Here is a 23484-nt window from a genome sequence, read left to right as displayed (position 1 = left end):
GTACATTCATTTCACTTTTGTGTGTATCTATTCCCAGAATAATCCTCCCACTCTTAAAATCACAAACACAACATCATCAAAGAAGAAAAGATCAACTATGTTCATGGGTTACGTTGTATGCAAATATTATATAAATACATCACCATAAATCTACTGTATGTTGACCAGCCTGTATACACACAGATTATTCAAAAATAAAGTCTGTACATTCAAACAAAACAACATGGTTAAATTCTGCAAAGATATTGCACATAATAAAAACCTTGGCACAACAAACAAATATGTGGGAATTACTCAAAGGCAAATTGGACAATATTGCTTTTAAAAGCAGAGCAATGTAAGATAATTACCATTAAAAAGTCAAAGGGACTGAGTCACATAACGTTTTCCGATGGGATTGCACCATCAGGAAATGCTTCTGTGAATCAGGCCCAAAGTCTGAAAACAACTTTCACTCTTACTTTCACCTTCGTACTACAGGTCACACAACAACAACTAACCTTCTGATGTGAAGTATCAGCCAGCAAACAAACAAGATCAGTACACACACAAAAACACACATTTCCACTAACATATTAGCATATTCACACAGTAAAAACAATCCAACATAAAATGGCAAATTAAGGTTTCAAACACTCAAAATATAGTCATAGGTGCCCGTCTGCGTGAAAGAACACGGATAAATGGCCTGTTCTTTGGGAAGGCACCCACTTGAGAGTCCACATCCACACTTTAGACAACTGTTCATTTCACAGAAGGGAAATAGCCATTTGCATATCAGTCCTTGTCCCTCCCACATGGGCAGTCCGGCACCAAAATGCTATGGCAATTCTCTTCTGAACAAGAGTACCAACAGCAACAACAGACATGTGTTTCAACCTTGTTGGGCCTCATCAGTGAGGTGGAGCTGTGCCTCTCTGAGCATAGTGAGCAAGGGTCCACATCCGGATGACCCTAGGAAACTCTGGGTGACGAAACCTAAGTCCCTTAAACAATAAAAAAATAGTCATGCATGCCCCTCTGCAAGAAGGAACACAGCTAAATGACTTGTTCTTTCAGAAGGTACTCACTCGAGAGTCCGCAGCCACACTATAGCTTGTTTTACATCTCAAAGAAGGGAACTAACCATTTGCATATCAGTCTTTGTCACGCCCACATGAGAATTCGAGCACCAAAATGCTATGGCAATTCTCTTCCAGACAAGAGTACCAACAGCAACCCCAAAAATGAGTTTCAGCCTTGTTGGGCTTCATCAGTGAGGTGGAGCAGAGCCTCTCTGAGCACATTTAGCAAGTGGTCCACGTCTGGATGACCCTAGGAAACTTAGGGTGACTAAACCTAAGTCCCTTAAACAATCAAAAAATAGTCATAGGCACCCCTCTGCGAGAACAAGCACGGCTAAATGACCTGTTCTTTGGGAAGGTTCCCATTCGAGAGTCCGCAGCCACACTAAAGCTCACTGTTCCTTTCCCGGAAGGGAAATACCTTTTGCATATCAGTCTTTGTTCCACCCACTTGTTCAACAAAGCACCATAATGCTATGGCAATTCTCTTCAGAACAAGAGTACCAACAGCAAACCCAACACAAGTTTCATCCTTAACCCCTTAACTGCCATGTGTCCCCCCACCCCGTGCCAAGGCCTTTTTTTGGTGATTACAGTATGTCGCCTTGTAACTTCTTTGTTACATGAGATATCTTGCCCAAAAATGGCCCTTTTTCTTCCCACGCGTAGGCGGTTATAACACTACCAAGGAATCCTAGTTTGCTATAGGGGGGTGAGAGAAAATAACCAAAACGGGAGACAATGTTTTTTTTTCTTCAGAAAATGCCAATAAAATGATGTACAAAGACACCTGTTGTTTTCTTCTTGTAAGGGCTAGGAACAAATGGTTTGCTGTGCTGAATTCCCCATTTTAAACTATTTCAAGAACAGGTTGAGTGGAAACTAAAAAAACATATTTTGATATGTTTGACAACCGTTTTCTGTGAGAGGTAGGAGATTTATTTCCTTTTATTCTAATATGACATGCTTGGATGGAATAGAAGAAAAGGGTAGGAAAGCTGAATGGGTGGACAGAAAGGCATACATTTCTGAAAAATAGACATAAATCCAAGTTTAGGAAGGGGTGATTTGTGCATGTCAGGCAACAACTATGTAGGGAGAAATTCAATAGTTTGGGAAAAAATCAGGAAAATGACAGAAAAAAAGGTATGTGGTGGACATGGTTGGCCCGGTAAGACAATGGGCCTCATTACGACCCAGGTGGTAAGTTACCGCCTGGGCCGTGACTTTACCACCATGGCGTAAACTACGTTTACGCCATGGTGGTTGGCGGACTTACCGCCCCATTCCGACCTTGGCGGGGCGGTAAGTCCCCAATCCCCATTTACCCTTCCCCATTCCCATTTTTGCCCCATAGGGCATAATGGGAGTGGGGAAGGCGTTAATTACGCCACCGTAAATTACGGTGGCGTAATTAACTCCATGGTCCCTTAGCGCCATGGATTTTAACACCCGCTAAAAGCGGGTGTTAAAACCTCCAGGGCGCTAATGGACCTCGTAATTGGCGGTAAGGGGTCGGCGCAGCTAACGCTGGCGTAAACCCCTTACCGCCAGGGTCGTAATGAGGCCCAATGGCTTATGTGAATTTTGTGAAAAACAATGCTCCTCTACATTACCCTGACTATTCCAGTTTGGAAATCACACGTTTTTATAATGTTTCACAAAATAAGCAATACCACAAGCCAAAAACTGAGCCAAGATACACAGGAGTTGAATGCTTGTGGCCTAAACAGACCTACTTAGCATGTGTAAAAAAGGAAAACAAATGTAGTGAGGAAGTGCAAGCATACATTTTCTGAAAGAGCACAGGCAGACCTTTTGAAGGGTAGGCGACAAGTGCAGGTTACAAAAGTATATAGTGCCTAAAGCAGCAACTAAATGTAGGTCACATTTGGGAAATGGAAGCGTTGTGTGACAAAGAGCAGCAGCAAACGGGTCGAAACGGTATGAAAACTATGCAAACACAACAACTGTCATACCTTCCCGCGTTCCCAAAGGTGTCCCAACAAAAACGGTACCTCACATGTGTGGGTGCACCTAGCTGGGCGAAAAGGGAAAAGGCTAAAACACGGGTAACCCCAAGTCTTTCTGCAGAGCAGATTTTGCTCATGTGAAAAACCTACAGATTTGGGCCTAGTGTGTCGAAGCCACCAAAGAAAACAGGGAACCCCATGCATTTTCAAAAAGAAGACACCATTGGGAATCCACAGAGGTCTGATTTACACAAATCACCCCAGAATGTATTAGCCACAATCCCCGACAAAGTGAAAATTGTGGTTTTTCCACCAAATTTTAGATTTTGTCAGGGATTGTAGGCAATACATTCTGGGGTAATACATTTCCTTCTGCCCACCCCCACACACATTTTTCTATATATATTTTTTTGTTTGACCCCTTCCCTAGGGATAGATGGCCACACGTGTGTGCCCATCTGACCCCAGGGGGGCAAAACATACTGCCACAGAGTTGGGGGGCTGTGACAATATTTATGGTGGCCTATCCCCCACCTAAAATGGATCAGGGGCGTCTCATGCACCCCTTGCTAGGGGCAGAAATCTGCCCCTGGGAGGGCTACATGATGTGCCCCCCATCAACTTACGGTGGGTCGGTGGGAGAGGGCCACCCCCCCTTTGTAGGAAAACAAATCCTGTTGGTCTAGTGGGCCCACCGTTTCCCCCACCCCACCCAAATCTTTATATATATAAATATTTTCTTACTACACCTCTTTTTTATTTATATGTGATAGTTTATATTGTTTAGAGGCATGGTACAGTCCGTTTTGCCCCTGTATATTGCACTCACAGTGGGAGCTCTTCATTTGACATACTCTGTCTTTCTTACTCAGCTGTGATTTTACCGTATAGTTACCTCCAATAGCTATTTTATCTCGTGTTATACGCCGTCTCTTCTGCAGTTCCCACTTACATGATTTTCATGGCACTGGCGGCAATATTTTCAATTTAAGCCGTTACTTAATGTTCAGATGATCAAGGTGTGTACTTTATTTTATTGTACAGAAAAGAATGCGTTGCCTTTGATATGCTACAACATGGCCGCCTAGTGTCCAATACATTGTATTGACTCGTGCACAGAGACTTTCTATGTACTGCTACCATAGAGTTTGTATAACGTTTTAAGGAGTCCTTTGTCTGTGTTTCCCCTACCTACGTGAACAAGCAGTCGGAGCACCGCGAAATGCGTCGTTCTGTTACTTCAGGTTTCCCCTTTCTTATGCACTTTGGATTAATAAAGATGACTTTGTGCTGCTTGATCCTGCTGTCAAGCCTTTCATTTTGCTGAGATTGGATTTCCTTCACTCAGCTGCTCTCGGGATTGCAGCCCGCTGGTTTTGCCCTGTTCTGGGGCACAATTTTTCGTCTGAATATATATATATATATATATATATATATATATATATATATGAATAAACCAGTTTAGCTAAAAAATGGCGCTCTCCCTCATTGAGTGGCTGGTGCTAGAAAAACGAATTTAGCCAAATTCGTTAACATGAAAAAAACATACAAGCCCCTGCGTGGTTGTAACACTGCAAAAAACCACCCAGTGGGCATGTACAAAACTACTCCAGCACACAAGACCTACAGGCCGATTCATGGAATAAATGTGCGCCGAAAATTCCGGCGCAGAGGGGCCTATACGTGCGCTGCGCCGAAAAATAGCGAAAAGCGCTGGGAAACCAGCGCACGTCGATTCATGGAAGTCCGTGCGTAAGAAAAGCATAGGAAGTGCGCTGAAAAAGTGCGCGGCGCACGCCGGCGCACAGGTCAACCAACGGCGTGCGCCACGGCCACTGCGCTATCACTCCGAGCGCAGCGCACAGCTCTAAAGTAGGCGGAACACAGGGCGGGACACTCGGAATGGGGAATAAAATGGGGCACAACACTCGGAATGGGGAAGAATGTGGGCGGCACGGGGAAGTACAGGAGGCAAGTGCGCGGAACGCCCACACGCTCTCCGGCAACACGTATTCATGGATTCGAACAGGGCAAAACAGCGCTCGATCAAACCAGCGCACAGGCCCAAAAACGTACGCCACAAGTAAGCAGGCGGTAGCGTCCCGATGCACTTAACGAAAGTGCGCCAAAACCTGCGCCAACAAATACCACCCACATACAGCAATGGGCCATACCGTGACCCCAAAGGACAAATGAGGTGCAAAGGTGTACGCCATTAACACGGACACCCACTGTTCAAAAATTTGCGCGTGTGTGTACAACGGGTTGCGCGAGAAGTCACTCGCGCGATTGCCCTGGGTACGTGTATCCCGGGGTGCGGGGAAGTCCCACACGCGATTGCCCTGGCCACGTCGATATCAGGGGTGCGTGTGAAGTTCCACACGCGAAAAGCCAAGGTACGTCAATTACAGGGGTGCGCGGGAAGTTTCACACGCGAAAAGCTAGGCTACGGGAATTCCGGGGGTGCGCGTGAAATCCTACACGCGAAAAAGTAGGGTACGTCATTTACAGGGGTGCGCGGGAAGTTTCACACGCGGCTCTGCTGGGTGGGTCCTCACAGGTGTTCCATTCACACCCTCCACGTCCCCTGCATGCAACCCACACCACAGGGGACTACCCTGCACACCTGCTCATGCCTCCCACCACCCCCACCCCCCCCGCAGTCAGGGGCACCTGCCAGAAGGCCCCCACCCATGTCTACCACCATCCCCCACCCCCCCCGCAGTCAGGGGCACCTTCCAGCAGGCCCCCACCCATGTCTACCACCACCCCCACCCCCCCAGCAGTCAGGGGCACCTTCCAGCAGGCCCCCACCCATGTCTACCACCACCCCCACCCCCCCAGCAGTCAGGGGCACCTTCCAGCAGGCCCCCACCCATGTCTACCACCACCCCCACCCCCCCAGCAGTCAGGGGCACCTGCCAGAAGGCCCCCACCCATGTCTACCACCACCCCCACCCCCCCCCGCAGTCAGGGGCACCTGCCAGAAGGCCCCCACCCATGTCTACCACCACCCCCACCCCCCCAGCAGTCAGGGGCACCTTCCAGCAGGCCCCCACCCATGTCTACCACCACCCCCACCCCCCCAGCAGTCAGGGGCACCTTCCAGCAGGCCCCCACCCATGTCTACCACCACCCCCACCCCCCCAGCAGTCAGGGGCACCTTCCAGCAGGCCCCCACCCATGTCTACCACCACCCCCAACCCCACCGCAGTCAGGGGCACCTGCCAGAAGTCCCCCACCCATGTCTACCACCACCCCCCCCGCAGTCAGGGGCACCTACCAGAAGGCCCCCACCCATGTACCATCCATGTCCACCTTCACCTGGGTCACAACCCCACACAATCATGACCGTAATGGACAGTCTGCCCTGCAAGAATTCCCAAACAACTATCCCATCCACCCACATATCAAACACAATGACATGTGACACACCCAATGTAAATCATATGAATGAACACATGTCTGTCACACACAGATGTTGCAAGTGAATGTCCAAACACCCCACATGTCATGCATGAAAGCAATGAGATGATACAACACATTGAAGGATCAAATGAAAATGTATTAAAAATAAACAAGGATGGTAAAAATAAAAAATAACAATAAACATGAAATGCAAACTAAATAATAAAAAAGTACAACCAAAAAAATCAGGAACACTAATTAACAAAAATAAAGTAAAATAGGGGTCCAAAGTCAAAGTCCAAAATTAAATCCAAGTACAAATGAAAGAAGAAACACATTGCCTCATGTGAAAAATTAAAACAAATATTAACATCCCTCAAACTATCAACATGATGATCCGGGTCCATGAGCCCTAATAAATGAAACCTAACTATTTACACTAAGTAAGAAAATGTCTATATACAAATATGTGGTGCATTGTCCTTTGGCAACCAAATAATAACATTAAAACAAAGGAAACCTAACTACAACTAAACTACAGAACTATATACAAAGGCGGCGGGCAAGTCCTGCGGCTCACTGATTGTTGTTCCGGGCCAGGGCATCATCGAACTCCCGCTCGATGTCCCGGAGGCGGCCCCGTTCCACAGCCCCGAGGGTCCGCAGGGACGCCGATGTACCCACCTCCAACTCCCTGCGGATGGCCTCGAGGCACTCGGCCCGCCTCAGGGCCCTCCGCATGGAGTTCTCCGCCCTGACCATAGCGAGCCACGCCTCTTCCGCCCGCCGCCGCTCCGCATCTATGGCATGGCCCAACCGCTGCCACACGGAAGCCACTTGACGTCCAGGGTCCTCCTGCCCTCCGGCTGATGCCTGCCCCTCTGATGGTGATGGCCCCGAGCCATCAAGGCTCCCACCTTCTTCCTCCTGCTGACGTGCTGGTGCCGGTGCCCTGACACCTGCTGCCTGCACATCCTCCATTGTTTGGGGTGCTGTTGTTGCGGTGGCCACCCCTGCTGGACTCCCGACTGGGGCAGGGATGTGTCCTCCACCAGCCTGGCCCCATCGTCAGAGGCAGCTCCACAGGGCACCCAGGTGACAGGTGGGTAGGAAGATGGCACGGAGGACGACTGGCGCATAGGGGGTTCAGGTGAGGAGGGGGTCGGAACAAGGCCCAGTGTATGGAGGAACACAGCCTGGTCTCCCTGAGAATGGGTCCGGACGTGGGCAACCCTGCTGGTGCAAGATGATGCAGACACAGGACCGGGGACAGGATTACACACAGGCACCTCCGCGGCGGCCTGTGCTGCCTCCTGTCCCTGCCCCTGTGCTGCACCACTAGCACAAGTGGAATGCCCACCTCCAGACCCCATCTCAGTCCCTTGCACGGCCTCCTCCTCCACCAAACCCACCACCAACCTGGATGACTCCCTGCCATCTTCCGCCGCGGAACCCTGTGGGGTCTCAGCTGCCCCTTCTGCTGCCGAGGAGTCCAACTTCCTCCTGCGCCTCCTGGACCTCCCCTCGGCAGCTGCGACCTGGGACACAGCACCGGACTCCTCACTCCCCGACGAGATGACAACAGGGGAGGGGAGCCGGGCCTTGCGTCTCCGGCTGGCGGTGGCATCCCTGCCGCTGTGCTCCACAGCACCTTCTCCGCCCTCCACATCAGATGACGCTGCAGGCAGGGAGAGACAGGAGACAGGCATCAGGACACTGTACAATTGACTCACACACATAACAGTTGTACAAGAGTGGCATTGTCATACTCCAGACCTGGCATCACAATCCCCAACACACTTGTCTCCTCAACGCACACACATGAGTCATTCAACAGCCATATTGCTACAGCCCGCTACATACATTCACATACAGCAGCATGAGCAGACAAAGGTGAGCCACACATCACATGATACACACGGACTCAAATACACATGCACACATGCAAAGCACACATCCAAGCATGTGTACCACTCCGCAAACTGTCAGTCATGAGATGAACATCCATGTCACATTTGCAATTCACTCTCCAACATGACAGTGTCACCTGCATCCATGTAGCAACACTGTTGCACCCTTCACAACTACACACACGCACACGCTGCAGACTAATGCACCTGGAATCAACATCCATGTGTCACACCACAAGCATGCCAACTCACATGCACAGTCAAACACATGTGCCCACACACAAGCATTTGCACTGCAAGCACACACACACACACATGCACCATCCTTGTCTCACACATCACAGGCACACATGTGCTTGTCTCACAGCCCTGCACACACACATTTATACATGGCCACACAAAGACATGTGCAACATGCACACTCCTGGCACACCACCACACACACAGCTTACAATCAGTATGCATGTACACTCACCGCTCGACTCCAGACGGGTCTGCCTCCCAAGGACCTGGACATGGAGCGCTGGGGATATGCGTTCCAGGACCCGAAGTTCATCTTGCGACAAGTGGCCCCGCCGCCCCTTGGCATCCACTGCCTTCACGAGGCGCCGGGCCTTGTTCAGGGTCCTGGACCTGTAGTCCTCCCAGCGCTTCTTGACTTGATGGAATTCTCGGACTGCCACCCCCTCTGCGTTGATGGCAGTCACAATGTCCGTCCAGATCCTGGTCCGTCCTTCCTTGTCGAGGCGCATCCGTCCGTAGAGGGCATCATACTGCCCCAGGACTCGCTCCACCAGGACACCAACTTCGGTGGCACTGAAGCTGGTGCCCCTCTGCCTCCCTGGCCGGGGGTTGCCAGTCGTGCCAGATGTTGTGCTCCCTGACATGGCAACCCCAGAGGCAGGAGCGGGTGGGCAACTGGGTCCTGGGGCTGGGCTGTGGAGCGATGGTACGGCTGTCGGGAGTCTTTGGTTCCAGCAGGGGTGGTCACAGCAACTGCACCCCTGGCTGATGTGCAGGCAGCAAACAGCAGGGCACGTGGGCAGCAGGCAGTCAGGCAGCAGCAGATGGCAGGTGGGAGCGTGCTCGGGGCTCTGGGGGGCAGGATTCCGGCCTTCGGGGCAGGAGCGTGGTCTTCCGTGTGTGAACGCGTGGCCAGCTTGATACGGAGTGAATTGGCACGTGAAAATCATGCACGTCTGCGTGGAATCCGAGGAAAGGCCGCGTAAGCACGTCAGCACGCGTACGCGATTTCATTGGTCCAAAGGGCCAGGCGCGTAAGCGCGTCTATAACGCACGGCCGTTTCCCAACCCGCGTGATTGGTCCAAAGGGCCAGGCGCGTAAGCGCGTCTATAACGCACGGACGTTTCCCAACCCGCGTGATTGGTCCAAAGGGCCAGACGCGTAAGCGCGTCTATAACGCACGGCCGTTTCCCAACCCGCGTGATTGGTCCAAAGGGCCAGGCGCGTAAGCGCGCCTATGACGCACGGGTGTTTCCCAACCCACGTGAAAAAAATACACGTGCCGCGCGAGCGCGTCAGCACGCGTACCCGATTTCATTGGTCCAAAGGGCCAGGCGCGTAAGCGCGCCTATGACGCACGGGTGTTTCCCAACCCACGTGAAAAAAATACACGTGCCGCGCGAGCGCGTCAGCACGCGTACCCGATTTCATTGGTCCAAAGGCACACAGCGAGTAATCGCATATTCAACAGCGCGCGTGAAAAACGCCCGGTTACCATTTACATCTGGATACAATTACAATATTAATAATGTACATTTAACCTGGTAAACCTCGAGCATGTAGTCACACACGCTCGGCCACGACACGTGCAAAATTACAACAGGCAATACGGAAAGATGTACGCCTGCAGGAAGCAGGCGTACGTGACCCGGCACGTCTAAATATTCACGTGAAAACATCCTACAAGCTCAGTGCAAAGATGAACATACCGTTCCTAGCAGCAGTGGCTGTGGGTTACCAAAGGAGGAGGAGGAGGAGAGTCAGGGCCAGAATTTTCTCACCCAGAACCAGCCTATTCGGGATGCCTGATGACCAGGTGTATGGGAGGTACAGGTTTCCAGCACACATCATACTGGACCTGGTCAGTGAGTGGGAGGATGACCTCACATCACCCACCCTGTGCTCCCAAGCACTCAGCCCCCTGCAGAAGGTCCTGAATGTACTGCACTTCTTGGGCACTGGATCTTTTCAGCGGACAAGTGCCATAGTGGGTGGTGTGTCACAGGCCACGCAGTCACGCTGTCTACACCAGGTCTTGAACATCATCACTGCACGGCCATCAGTCCGCAGGCACATATATCTCCCCAGGACTCCTGCAGAAAGGCGGGCGTGCATCCAGGAATTCTATGGTGTGGCTCAATTCCCCAAAGTGCTTGGTGCAATTGACTGCACCCATGTGGCTCTACGTCCCCCCAGGGCAACAGAGCACATCTATAGAAACCGCAAGCACTGGCATTCCATCAACGTGCAAGTTGTATGCAATGCCAAGGGAATCATCACATCAGTATATGCCAACTATCCCGGGTCCACCCACGACAGCTTCATCTACAGAATGTCTACCTTAAGCCGGGACCTAGAGGCTGGCCGGCATGGAGATACATGGCTGCTTGGTGAGCATGAATGCCACTGCACATGCATGCATGTCAGATACAGGGTCATGTCACAACACCACTAATGATACCCATCACCACCTCCGCAGGGGACAGTGCCTACCCTATCAGCCCCCACATGATGACCCCAATCCGGAACCCCACCACGCCACCCGAGGTAAGGTACAACACAGCCCACATTGCAACACGGGGCATAGTGGAGCGCACATTCGGAGTGCTGAAGTCACGCTTTCGCTCCCTTGACCGTTCTGGCGGGCAGCTGTTATATGCTCCCCCACTAGTGTGCAGGATCATAGTGGCAGCATGTGTCCTGCACAACGTTGCAACACGCCGGGGCCTGCCCGTGGACATGGTGGTGCCCCCACATCCACAACCACATGCACGCCCGCTGCGCATGGGAGGGGAAAGGGCACGGGGGGAGGCAGCCCGTACGCAACTGGTGGCCAACTTCTTCACCTAGGAATCACAGTGCTGGCTAGTGCACACTGCTCTGGCACATACCATCTGACGATCAATGATGACACTACCTGACAATGTCACAAAATTTCTTGACAATAAACTGTCAGAAACACATCAGCCTGAGATTGTTAACATGGAAGTGTCACTATGTGTGCACCCCTACCTACACATACACCAGCAATGCATAACTATGAAAAGACACAACTCCATTCATCAAATATGCATTGGCACAGGCGAATTGCTACATGACAACATTGCCATGTCACCCAATCCCTTCACAGTCCCGCCACAGAGGACACCATGTCATGGTATGTGAGAGCAAACAAACTGACCCTCACAACATGACACCGGTGTCACAAATTGCAGTGCCCCAAATGGAACATAGCCGCACTTGAACAGCTAACCGTGATGGAGGCACTACTACACACCTGTGTAAGAGTCATTTCAATCAAATTACACACCAACCCACCCTGAAGCCCACCAAAACAAGACACAATGCATGTAATCAATGGTAGTCTCAATACCTGATTGTGCTGGTATGTCCTCGCCGTCCAGATGTACAGTGATGGCGCCACGCAAAAGTGTCACTGCACATCTACCGACATGTAGTCTGACTCCAGAGAGTATGCCCGTGTGAAGAACTGTGTGAAATACCTGCAAAACATGAGTAACATATGTAAGTTGAGGCACATATCAAACCATCATGCATAGTTAGGTGCAACAACAATGTACACTATGAATGTCTACACAGTATTGACTATGGACTGCCCAACAGCTCATGGGAGTCCAATGTCACCGTGTAATTTGCTGTCACTTGGGCACACCCTTTGCAAGCCCATGGAAACGGTAGCAGGAGGGGTGTGGATGCCAGGTACCCAAGCATCGAAACCAAACTCAGGACAAGCCTGCATGTGCCCAGCCACAATACAGTGTATGCCCAGGTACCCACACAAGGCAACACACTTGAAAAAGAAAAATATGATAAGAAAAAATGGCCATGAAAGGGCCGGCGGGGAGGGGGGGGCCACCTATGAGGTCCGAGGACAGGATGCACGCCACAATCCACCTGTGTGGATCATGGGAAGTAAAAACACCCCATAGGCTCGTGGCCCACACGGCTACTCTGTTGTGGGAGATGAGTCGCTATCGCTCTGGCCAGACCCTGCAGCTGACTCAGGAGGTGGGGGAGCTGCCTCAGAAGATGGTGTGACAATGGGAGGCAGCCCACGCAAAGCCCGAGTTTGCTCCTCCATGGCTGCAAGCAGGCGGGTCTGGAAGGTCTGGTTCTGGATTATAATCATGCGGAGGTCCCCATGCAGTAACTTCCGGGATGACCTGACCTCCGCACGAGTTGCCTGCATCTCGGCCGAGAGCGTCCGTGTCAGACGCTCCAGCTGCTCCTCTGTCCTTCTATGGGATGAAGCCTCAAGCTCTGACAGGGTCGACCTGAGGTGATGGAATTCTTCCCTCAGGCCTTCCCTGTGGCGCTGGGACTCCATGGAAAGTGATTCCCGCAGAGTCGCCAGTCCTGCCCGCCTGTCCATGTTGGACGCCAACATGTCCTCCCTGTGTGCCTGGCAGATGGACTCTGTAGCCTGCTCCAGTCGCTCCATCAGGCTTTCTGGGGGGACAATGGAAGTGGCCACCCTATCCATGGCCTGTGCAATCATCTCGGATGATGCTGCCTGTTGGGTGGCCATACCGTAGATGGATTGCTCCCAAGCGGTATTGCCAGGTGGCATACGGCCACCACGTTGGCGGGCACCACACCTGCCTGGGGCAAGGCGGACTGCGCCTTGCTGTGCCGGCAAAGCCTCAGGCTGCAGGACTGCATTCCCTCTCTGATCTGCAGCCCCAGGAACAGGATCAGAGATTGTGTGGTGTGGCCCTGCATCCGTAACCACCGGAGGCTGAGCTGCCGACACTGACATCCCCATTGAGGGCAATAACCCGGCTGCAGGTGGGTCGGACAGAGGAGATTCTCTCCCAAGAACACTCACCTGCGACTGCACATAGGTGTCATCCTCCGAGTCTACACCTGAATACTGCTCGGGGGAGGAACCCCCAGAGACACCCCTCGACAGCACGACCTGCAGCACTTGTGGGTTTTCACCCACAAACACACCACGTCCCTCACTTGTGGAAGGTCGGCCCGGGTTGCCCTCCTGGGACGGCTCCACCACCACATCCCCAGCATCAACAAGTGCGCCGTCCCCTGCAAAGACATGAAAGAGAGAAATGGAAACAGGCATTAGCACCATGGCATACAACAAGGGCTGATGAACAACAGAGCCAGTAGTTCAATGACACATGTCCCACATGACTGGGAAACCTCCTATGCATTCACCATCACTGGGTCTGGAGGGGAGGCTCAGGGCACACAATGATGACACAGAGAATGGAGAGCAACGCCTGCTCCCCATGCTGCCTAGCACTGGCATCACACATTGGCCGGTGATTGCCATGTCAAATGCACATGCCATCACACACATGGCATGTGACATAGCCACCAAGTGAAGAGGGAGAGGAGGGCAACTAATTTGGATTTTGGCCACTCTGGTCCTGACATTGCTTCATCACATCAAGAAGTTAACATGTTGGACATGGATCTGCTAGTCCCAATTGGCCACGATGCACAGTGCCTTGTCAACATTAACAAAATGCAGTAAACAATGAGATTCCACCTCCCCATCACCTGTAATGGATTCATATAGCATTCGTGAAGCACCTGTACAGAAATGTATGAAGGTACAGCGGAGCACTGAGGGGTGGTGGGGCAGAAGGGGATGCCATTCAACAATCCTACTGGTGCTGGTGTCATTCATGTAATGCAAGTGCAGAGGTGGGTGGCACAATGAAGTGCAAGGGGAAGTTGCGGCTGGAAGTGCTGTACAAGGTAAGTAGGACTTAACGTTGAGTGCAGATGGTGGTAGGCGCAGACAAGTGCTGGGGGGGTGGCCTATAGGGGTACAGAGACAGTCATGCAGTGCTGTGGGCTCGGAGGGGACAGGGGAGGTACACACTGCATCTGGCTCTGCAAGGTCCTTGCAGATTTCAATGTGTCCTGCAGAGTTGTCAGATGCCGCAGATATGTGCCCTTGGATTGGGGCTCTCATCTTGGTGAGAAGGGTGAGACGCTATTGCCTTTGGAGCAGGCGGCAGGCCAGTTTGCCAGAGGATGAGCATGATGCAGGCCATTTCCTCTCTGCCACCCGGCACCTGTGTTTTGGGTTCACAAGATCCGAGTCATGCCAGGAGTCAGCATTGGCATGGGGCTTCAGGCGGATTGTCATGACCGTGGCAAAGACATCCAGTGTACCTGACATAGAGTGGAGCATGGAGTGGGCCCTGTCAGGATGGGAGTGAGCCTAAGGGGGAGCTGGATGGGGGGGAGATTTTGGCAGCATAAGCCTCGACTGACACACACTTCATGGGTTGGAATACCAAGAAGGTGTGTGACAGTGGTGAGGGTGGCTTTGCCTGTGGGGTGGTGAGGGTGAGGTGGGAGGAGAGGAGAAAGTGATCACTCCAGGAGAGAGGAGTGCAGAGAGGGATGGAGAGGGAAAGGTCAGATGAGATCAGAGCATCAAGAGTGTGCCCTGCAGAATGAGTAGGGACAGACGGGAGTTTAGAGGGTGATAGGAAGTTGCTGAGGTCACGGAAAAGTCACGTGGGGGGGACAACAAGCATGCAGGTGGATGCGTACATCACCAAGGAAGAGGATTTCAGTGTCTGGGGACATGAGTGAGGAGGAGAGGTGAGGCCACTCAGAAAGGAAGTAGTACATTTGACCAGTTTTCCGATACACAGTACGCACAGTTTGTGAATGTCGAGGTGAGATGGAGAGAGACGTCACACAAGCCATTCCAGAGGGGAGTAGGTCTACGTAGGAGTGACAGTGGCAGGAATACCCTCAGGGAAGGCAAGGGCACACCCCCCCCTGCACAGTAGTGCCGGGCCAAGGAGAGGATCTCCTGAAAGTCAGGTAGGAGTGTGTCAAAGATGCAGACAGAGCTGGCCGTCAGACATGTTTCCATGAGACCAAGGATGTCAAGGTGTATTACCTCATGTAAGTGACATATATTGGAGGAATGCCTGATGCAGCGGCAGAGTAAGGAGTGTAAATGTGGAGGAGGTTGACAGCCTTGTAGGACTTACGGGGAGTGCTACAGATCAGAGGTGCAGCATGTGTAGGAGTTGGAGTGGGAGGCGGAGAAGGATCATGGGAGGGTGCAGGGAGGCAGTGCAGGATAGATGAGGAGAGAGGAGGGGGGACAGCAGGAGAGGAAAGGAAGTTGATGAGATGTGGGTAGCATTTGTCAAGGAGAATAAGGTTGGCCTGAGGGCCTTGGACTGAGATGCTCCCATTACCATACACATCAATTGTGGCCTCTGAGGATTGGAAGGAGGCCAAGAGTACACCCCAACGGGTCACACCATTGATGGTGGAAGAGGAGCAAGGAGAGAGGACTGGGACCATGTGAAGGGTCCATGGGACAGGCAAAGGCATGTATGAGCAGATGTCAGTGAGAGTTAACCTTGAGTAGGCTCAGATGTACTTGTCAGCAATAGGGTGGGTCGCATTGGAGGGCAGGGTGCCCTCATTTGACTGTTTGCAAGCAGGTGTCGTGAGTAGGGCACGATGGTCTGAACAGTAGAAGTCAGGGAAGATAGACCATGAAGAGCAGCATGGAGTGTGAGGGAATGGGGCTTGAAACCAGACGGAACAAGAGCACACAGGTAGGAGGTGGGTGTCAAGGCAAATTCCAGAGTATGACAGCATGTTGAGTGCCATGTATATACAGAGGACGCATTAGCATGTGGTATCATTGCATGTCAGGCATGTGACGATGGAACTTGAATGGCTGGGGGAAAGTGTAGGAATGGTATGTAAGACATAAGATGAATAGACAGGGGAGAATGAGCAACAATGTCGTGACAAAATGACAATTCAAGGGGAACTTCCATGGTGTAGGGCCATATGTGCACTGTTGGCAGTAGGGATAGTGCTGTGGGCACATGGTGTTGCACTGAACATACTGGATGAGGCACATGGGTGACACTATCAACTCTGCCACACACCCCCTTGACAGGCACCCAACATGAAGGCTTCGCACACACACCATGCACATGGATATAACACACATGCATGTGTACTCACCGGATGATGCCTCGTAATCAGGGAGATCTCCCACACCTTGGAGTTGTCCCTCGGTGACGTAGGATCCAGCTACGGACTCGTGTGGTGTGAGTTCTATTTCCTGTGCTGGGGACCCACCTCCAGTCACCAAGGTTGCGGCATGACTTGAGGCCAGCTTATCCTTTGCCCTGCGCTTAAGGTCATTCCAGCGCTTCTGGCAATCACTAGCTGTGCGCCTCACTACTCCAAGGGCACTTATTTTGTCAGCAATGGTCTGCCAGTGTGCCTGGCGTCTGGCATGTGTGGTCTTGGACCCTGCAACGATGACCATTTCCCTATCATGGTCTGACACATACTGAACAAGTGCATTCAGTTCGGCGTCTGTGAAGCTGGGCTTCCTTGATGGGCCGGACTGTGCAGCCGTGCCTGGGGCATCAGCCTGTGCCGGACGTGCACTCTTCCTCTTCCGCTTGGAAGGGGGTGGGGATCCAGAGTGTCCTACGCCGCTGTGGACACTAGGGGCAGGAGCCGTGGTGGACTCAGTACTGGGTGTGTGGGATTGCACACTCAGCATGGGAGTAGGTGCAGGCATTGGGGGTAGAGGGATAGGGTCAGGCCTGATCTGAGGTGCATGAACTAGGACCGACACAGTCTTGGCAGGGTGTATGAGAGGTGGGGTGGATGGAGCCACACCCTGCCCACGGGGGGCAGCAGATGACCTATCTGGCATAGATGCGCGTGTCCTGATGACACCAATGTGCACCGGTGCACGTGCAGTGGACCTGCTGACCTGGATGTCAGCGATGGAGTCACCCTCGGACAGGCCTGGTGCCACAATGGGCTGGTCCAACAAGGGCTGATCAGGGTTGGTATCAGCCACATGACCCTCAACCTGGGGAGGGGGGGGGGCATGGGTGTCCCTGACTGGTCCTCCAGACTGGGGGGGACAGGGGCACCCTGCAAGTCACAACCACATCCCCTAGTGGATCCTCCACGGCCACCACGTGTGGCTCGGCCACCTTTGCCACCCTTACGGCTTGCACGCCTCCCAACCATGGCACTGATGTTATTGTGCGTATGGGAGTGGGTGTGCACAATTGTCCTGGGCAATTGGGTGTCAAAGGGGTTGGGTACCAGATGGTATTCGTACCCTAGTGCAGTGGCAAGGCTATATGACACCCCTGGGGAAAGATGACGGGTCACGCAACGCACAGGCACCCCAAAAAAGTTAAGGAACGTGCACGATACCCCTCCTAGACCACGTGTGCGTATAAAAAACCCTGCACTACACTGTGGCATCCAGTAACACAAGAATGAACGTATGCGTGTCACACGCAGCCTAGATTGACCTCTGAAGAGGTACGTGACACACGGGGCAAGCACAGATGATAGATGCGTGCGCAACTCACCGTCTGCCAGGGAGAAATGCGTCAAAAAGACGCGCGTGTGCGCGTTGGCAACACCCCCGCCAAAAGAAGAATGGGACGCTGTCTGAGGAGACAGGATAACAGTAGAAGGGAACGCTGTGTGAGGAAACAGGCCCAGGAAAAAGAGCAAAAGAGAAAAAGCTGTCAGAGGTAACAGGGAGTACGACCTTTGAACGCCGTGAAGTAAATCGCGTGTCAACTGACAAGAAGTACAGAATACACCAACTCGCTCTCCACGAAAAGCACGTACAAGGAAATGGCGTTCTACATTTACCTTTTATGCAGGCCCACAGGTCCTGCGTCACTTCCGCGTGTAGGCGCTGAAGGGCCAGCCTCCAATCACACGCATTGACACTGGCTTGTGTTTCTTTCACGCGGGTTGGGAAACGGCCGTGCGTTATAGACGCGCTTACGCGCCTGGCCCTTTGGACCAATCACGCGGGTTGGGAAACACCCGTGCGTCATAGGCGCGCTTACGCGCCTGGCCCTTTGGACCAATGAAATCGGGTACGCGTGCTGACGCGCTCGCGCGGCACGTGTATTTTTTTCACGTGGGTTGGGAAACACCCGTGCGTCATAGGCGCGCTTACGCGCCTGGCCCTTTGGACCAATGAAATCGCGTACGCGTGCTGATGTGCTTACGCGCTGAGGGCCTTTCCTCGGATTCCACGCAGACGTGCATGATTTTCACGTGCCAATTCACTCCGTATCAAGCTGGCCACGCGTTCACACACGGAAGACCACGCTCCTGCCCAGAAGGCCGAGTTACTGCCCCCCAGTGCCCCGAGCAGCCTCCCACGTGCCATCTGCTGCTGCCTGCCTGCCTGCCTGCTGCCACCGTGCCCTGCCATTTGGTGCCTGCACATCAGCCATCAGCAGGCGTACAGTTGCTGTGTCCACCCCTGCTGGAACTGAAGACTCCCGACTGGAAGAACACCACTCCACAGCCCAGCCCCAGGACCAAGTTGCCCACCCACTCCTGCCTCTGGGGTTGCCATGTCGGGCACTGAAACATCTGGCACCACTGGCAACCCCCAGCCAGAGAGGCAGAGGGGCCCCAGCTTCAGTGTCACCGAGGTTGGGGTCCTGGTGGAGCGAGTCCTGGGGCAGTATGATGCCCTCTTCGGAAGTAGCCGCGCCAACTATGAAGGACGGACTCGGATCTGGGACGACATCGTGACTGCCATCAACGCGGAGGGGGTGGCAGTCCGCGACAACCCACATGTCAGGAAGCGTTGGGAGGACTGCAGGTCCAGGACCCTCTCAAAGACCCGGCGCCTCGTGGAGGGGGGCCGGGGCCACATGAGTTCGATCCAAATGAGGGTCCTGGCACGCATACACCCAGCGCTCCACTCCCAGGTCCTTGAGAGGGAGGCCCGTCTGGAGTTGAGCGGTAAGTGTGCAGGCATTGCTGTGTGAGACAGTGCATGTTGCAGTGTGCTGGTTGTGTGATGCTGTATGTGTGGAATGGGCCTTGTAGGCATGTATGTGTGCAGTGTTGTCATGGCGATGCATGTGCGACCAGTAATTTGTGGATCACATGGTTGTTGTATGTGTTGCTATGCAACCTGAGGAGGCCTATGCAGATTGGACACATGTGAGCATGCAAGTGTATGTTCGTGGACATGGGTGTGGGTGAGGGATGGATGCTGATGCCAGGTACATGTATGGTGTCGAGGTCGGTGTGCTTGACCTGCATGTCTGTGACTTTTGAATGGCATGGATGCATGACACATGTCTGTGACACTGTACAGATTCACTGATGCTGCCTAATCATCCTTGTATCCACTGTGTTTGTGATGTACGAGGCCACATGGATGTGACAGAGGTGAAGTGTGTGCGTGTGATTTGCATGACCAATGATGCATGTGAGTTCCATGACATCGTACTTTAGAAGAGTGCAGTGGACATGTATGTTGATGTGCATGCCATGGACCATGGGTGTTGCGTGTGTGTATTGCCTGACCCATGTGTTGTGGAGGGACATGATAGAAGTGTACTTTACCATTGCCAGTCATCTGATATTGCTTCCTGTGTAGGGGACCATTGTACAGTGCCCTGATGCTTGTGTTATATGTCTCCCTCTATGCAGCGGCTAGTGATGGAGAGGGCGGAGACGGCGCTGTGGAGGTAGACGGCGGGGATGCCCCCACGGCTGCGGCAGAAGGGGTGGGTGAGCCCCCACAGGGGCCAGCTACTGCGGAAGAGGGCAAGGAGCCATCCAGGTTGGTGGTTTCTACAGAGGAGGAGGCGGCCGAGACTGAGGCACACCTGAGGCCTGGTCGGGGCATCCCTGCTGGTGCAAGTGGTGCAGTCCAGGGCCAGGGGCAGGAGGCAGCACAGGTCGCCGTGGAGGTGCCTGTGCATGTCGCTGTCCCTGACCCTGTGAGTGCACCACCATGCACCAGCATGGATGCCCCGTCCCAGGCCCGTCCGCAGGTGGAGGGGGTGTCTATGTCATCTGACTCCCCTCCACCTGCGGACGAGGGGACCCGTGGGCGCATGGAAAAGGTCCTGATCGGGGTCGCGTTGCGCACGGGGGTCATTCGTGATGACGTGCGTGCTTCCCGGGAGGAGCACGCACATCATCACGAAGAGCACCGTGCCGACGTGGCCCAGTTGGGATCTGCCATTGGCGCGGGTTTTCTGCAGGTGATGGCCAATGTGTCGGGCATCTCCTCCTCTGTGGAAAGTATGCGCCGGTCGTTCTCCTTGCCGTCTTCCGGCCCAGTTGACACCAGGGCCCCCTGTGGATCTGCCCCGACCAATGCAGCCGGCTCAGTGGGGATCCCATCCCTGCCACAGTCGGGAGTCGGTGGTCCAGCTGGTGTGGACACCATGGCAACTGGACCCCTGCAGGTGGAGGATGTGCCGGCATCATCAGGCAGGGCACGTGCACGACGGCGTCAGTGGATACCATCAGCCTGGATGCCGTTGTGCTGGCAGAGGCAGTGGCTGCAGAGGCAGCGGCAGCGACGTGGGAGGCGTCATGGCTCGGGGCCATCAACATCGGAGGGGCAGCCATCGGCTGGAGGCCAGGAGGACCCTGGACAGAATGTGTCTTCCGTGTGGCAGCGGTTAGGCCACGCAATAGATGCGGAGAGGCGGCGGGCAGAAGAGGGGCGGCTCGCTATGGTCAGGGCGGTGGACTCCATGCAGAGGGCCCTGAGGCGTGCCGAGTGCCTCGAGGAGATCCGCAGGGGCTTGGAGGTGGACACTGCAGCAGCCCTGCGGGCCCTCGGGGCCATTGAGGATGAACGCCTCGGGGAGATAGAAAGGGAGTTCGATGATGCCCTGGCCCATAACATCTCTCAGTGAGCCGCAGGACTGGCCCGCCGCCTTTGTATATAGTTATGTAGATAGTAGGTTTCCTTTATTTTTATTTATTATTTGGGTTGATTGGACAATGGCCCACGTTTTTTGTATATAGTTAGCATTAGTTAGGTTTTGGGTAGGTTTCATTTTATGGTTTTTAGGGATATTGGACCCGGACAATCATCTTTGTACATAGTTTGTGGATATTTTCGATTTTATTATTTGGACCATGGGGCAATGTGTTTGTTTTTGATTTCCATTTTGATTGACTTTGCACCCGTTCTTTTGGATTTCACCTTTCATTAGATTTTTTTTGTTTTTTACCTGTTACTTTGTGTATTCATTTAGGTGTTTCTTTTTTTTTCCTTCTTACATTTTAATACATTGTTCTTTTGATTCTATTGTGTGGACTTCTCTCATTGGTTTGTTGACTGTCACAATCTGGGTTTTCACAGTCATGTGTTGCCATTGTGTGAGTCTGACGGACTTGGACTCATGCGCATACTGCTCATTGGTTATGTATCATGTAATGGGTATTTGATTTTTGAATGGATGTGTACCTTGGATGTGTGTATGGACTGGGGTGACATGGGGTGGGATGTGGTTGCCCATGGGATCCTGGGATCTGTATTGTGATTTCCTATTGGCAGGGGAACATCTGTGTGGGCTTGGTGGAGGGTGCCCCATGACTGCTGGGGGGTGGGGTTGGTGGGAGACATGACTGGGACATAAGTGGGGGCCTGCTGGCAGGTGCCCCACAGTGCTGGGGGGTGGGGGTGGTGGGAGGCATGAGTGGGACATGGGTGGGGGCCTGGTGGAGGGTGCCCCATGACTGCTGGGGGGTGGGGTTGGTGGGAGACATGAGTGGGGGCCTGCGGGCAGGTGCCCCACAGTGCTGGGGGGTGGGTGTGGTGGGAGGCATGAGTGGGACATAAGTGGGGGCCTGCTGGCAGGTGCCCCACAGTGCTGGGGGGTGGGTGTGGTGGGAGGCATGAGTGGGACATAAGTGGGGGCCTGCTGGCAGGTGCCCCACAGTGCTGGGGGGTGGGTGTGGTGGGAGGCATGAGTGGGACATAAGTGGGGGCCTGCTGGCAGGTGCCCCACAGTGCTGGGGGGTGGGTGTGGTGGGAGGCATGAGTGGGACATAAGTGGGGGCCTGCTGGCAGGTGCCCCAGAGTGCTGGGGGGTGGGTGTGGTGGGAGGCATGAGTGGGACATAAGTGGGGGCCTGCTGGCAGGTGCCCCACAGTGCTGGGGGGTGGGGGTGGTGGGAGGCATGAGTGGGACATGGGTGGGGGCCTGGTGGAGGGTGCCCCATGACTGCTGGGGGGTGGGGGTGGTGGGAGACATGGGTGGGGGCCTGGTGGAGGGTGCCCCATGACTGCTGGGGGGTGGGAGTCCTGAGCAGGTGTGCAGGGTAATCCCCTGTGGTGTGGACTGCATGCAGGGGACGTGGAGGCTGTACAGGGAAGACCTGTGAAGACCCAACGATCGGAGTAGCGTGTTCAACTATCCACGCCCCCCTGAAATGGACGTAGCCTGGGATTTCGCGTGTGAAACGTTCCCGCGCACCCCTGAAATGGAAGTAGCCTGGGATTTCGCGTGTGAAACTTCCCCGCGCACCCCTGTAATGGACGTACCCTGGCTTTTCGCGTGTGAAACTTCCCGCGAACCCCTGTAATGGACGTACCCTGGCTTTTCGCGTGTGGGACTTCCCGCGCACCCCTGGTATTCCCGTAGCCTAGCTTTTTGCGTGTGAAACTTCCCGCGCACCCCTGTAATGGACGTACCCTGGCTTTTCGCGTGTGGGACTTCCCGCGCACCCCTGCAATTCCCGTAGCCTAGCTTTTCGCGTGTGAAACTTCACGCGCACCCCTGTAATGGACATACCCTGGCTTTTCGCGTGTGGGACTTCCCGCGCACCCCTGGAATTCCTGTAGCCTAGCTTTTCGCGTGTGAAACTTTCCGCGCACCCCTGTAATGGACGTACCCTGGCTTTTCGCGTGTGGGACTTCCCGCGCACCCCTGCAATTCCCGTAGCCTAGCTTTTCGCGTGTGAAACTTCACGCGCACCCCTGTAATGGACATACCCTGGCTTTTCGCGTGTGGGACTTCCCGCGCACCCCTGGAATTCCCGTAGCCTAGCTTTTCGCGT

The sequence above is a fragment of the Ambystoma mexicanum genome, chromosome 10 (genome assembly GCF_040938575.1).
Source record: "Ambystoma mexicanum isolate Mex_15411 chromosome 10, UKY_AmexF1_1, whole genome shotgun sequence".
NCBI classification, from domain to species: Eukaryota; Metazoa; Chordata; class Amphibia; order Caudata; family Ambystomatidae; genus Ambystoma; species Ambystoma mexicanum.
Note: the sequence above shows the minus strand (reverse complement) of the source record.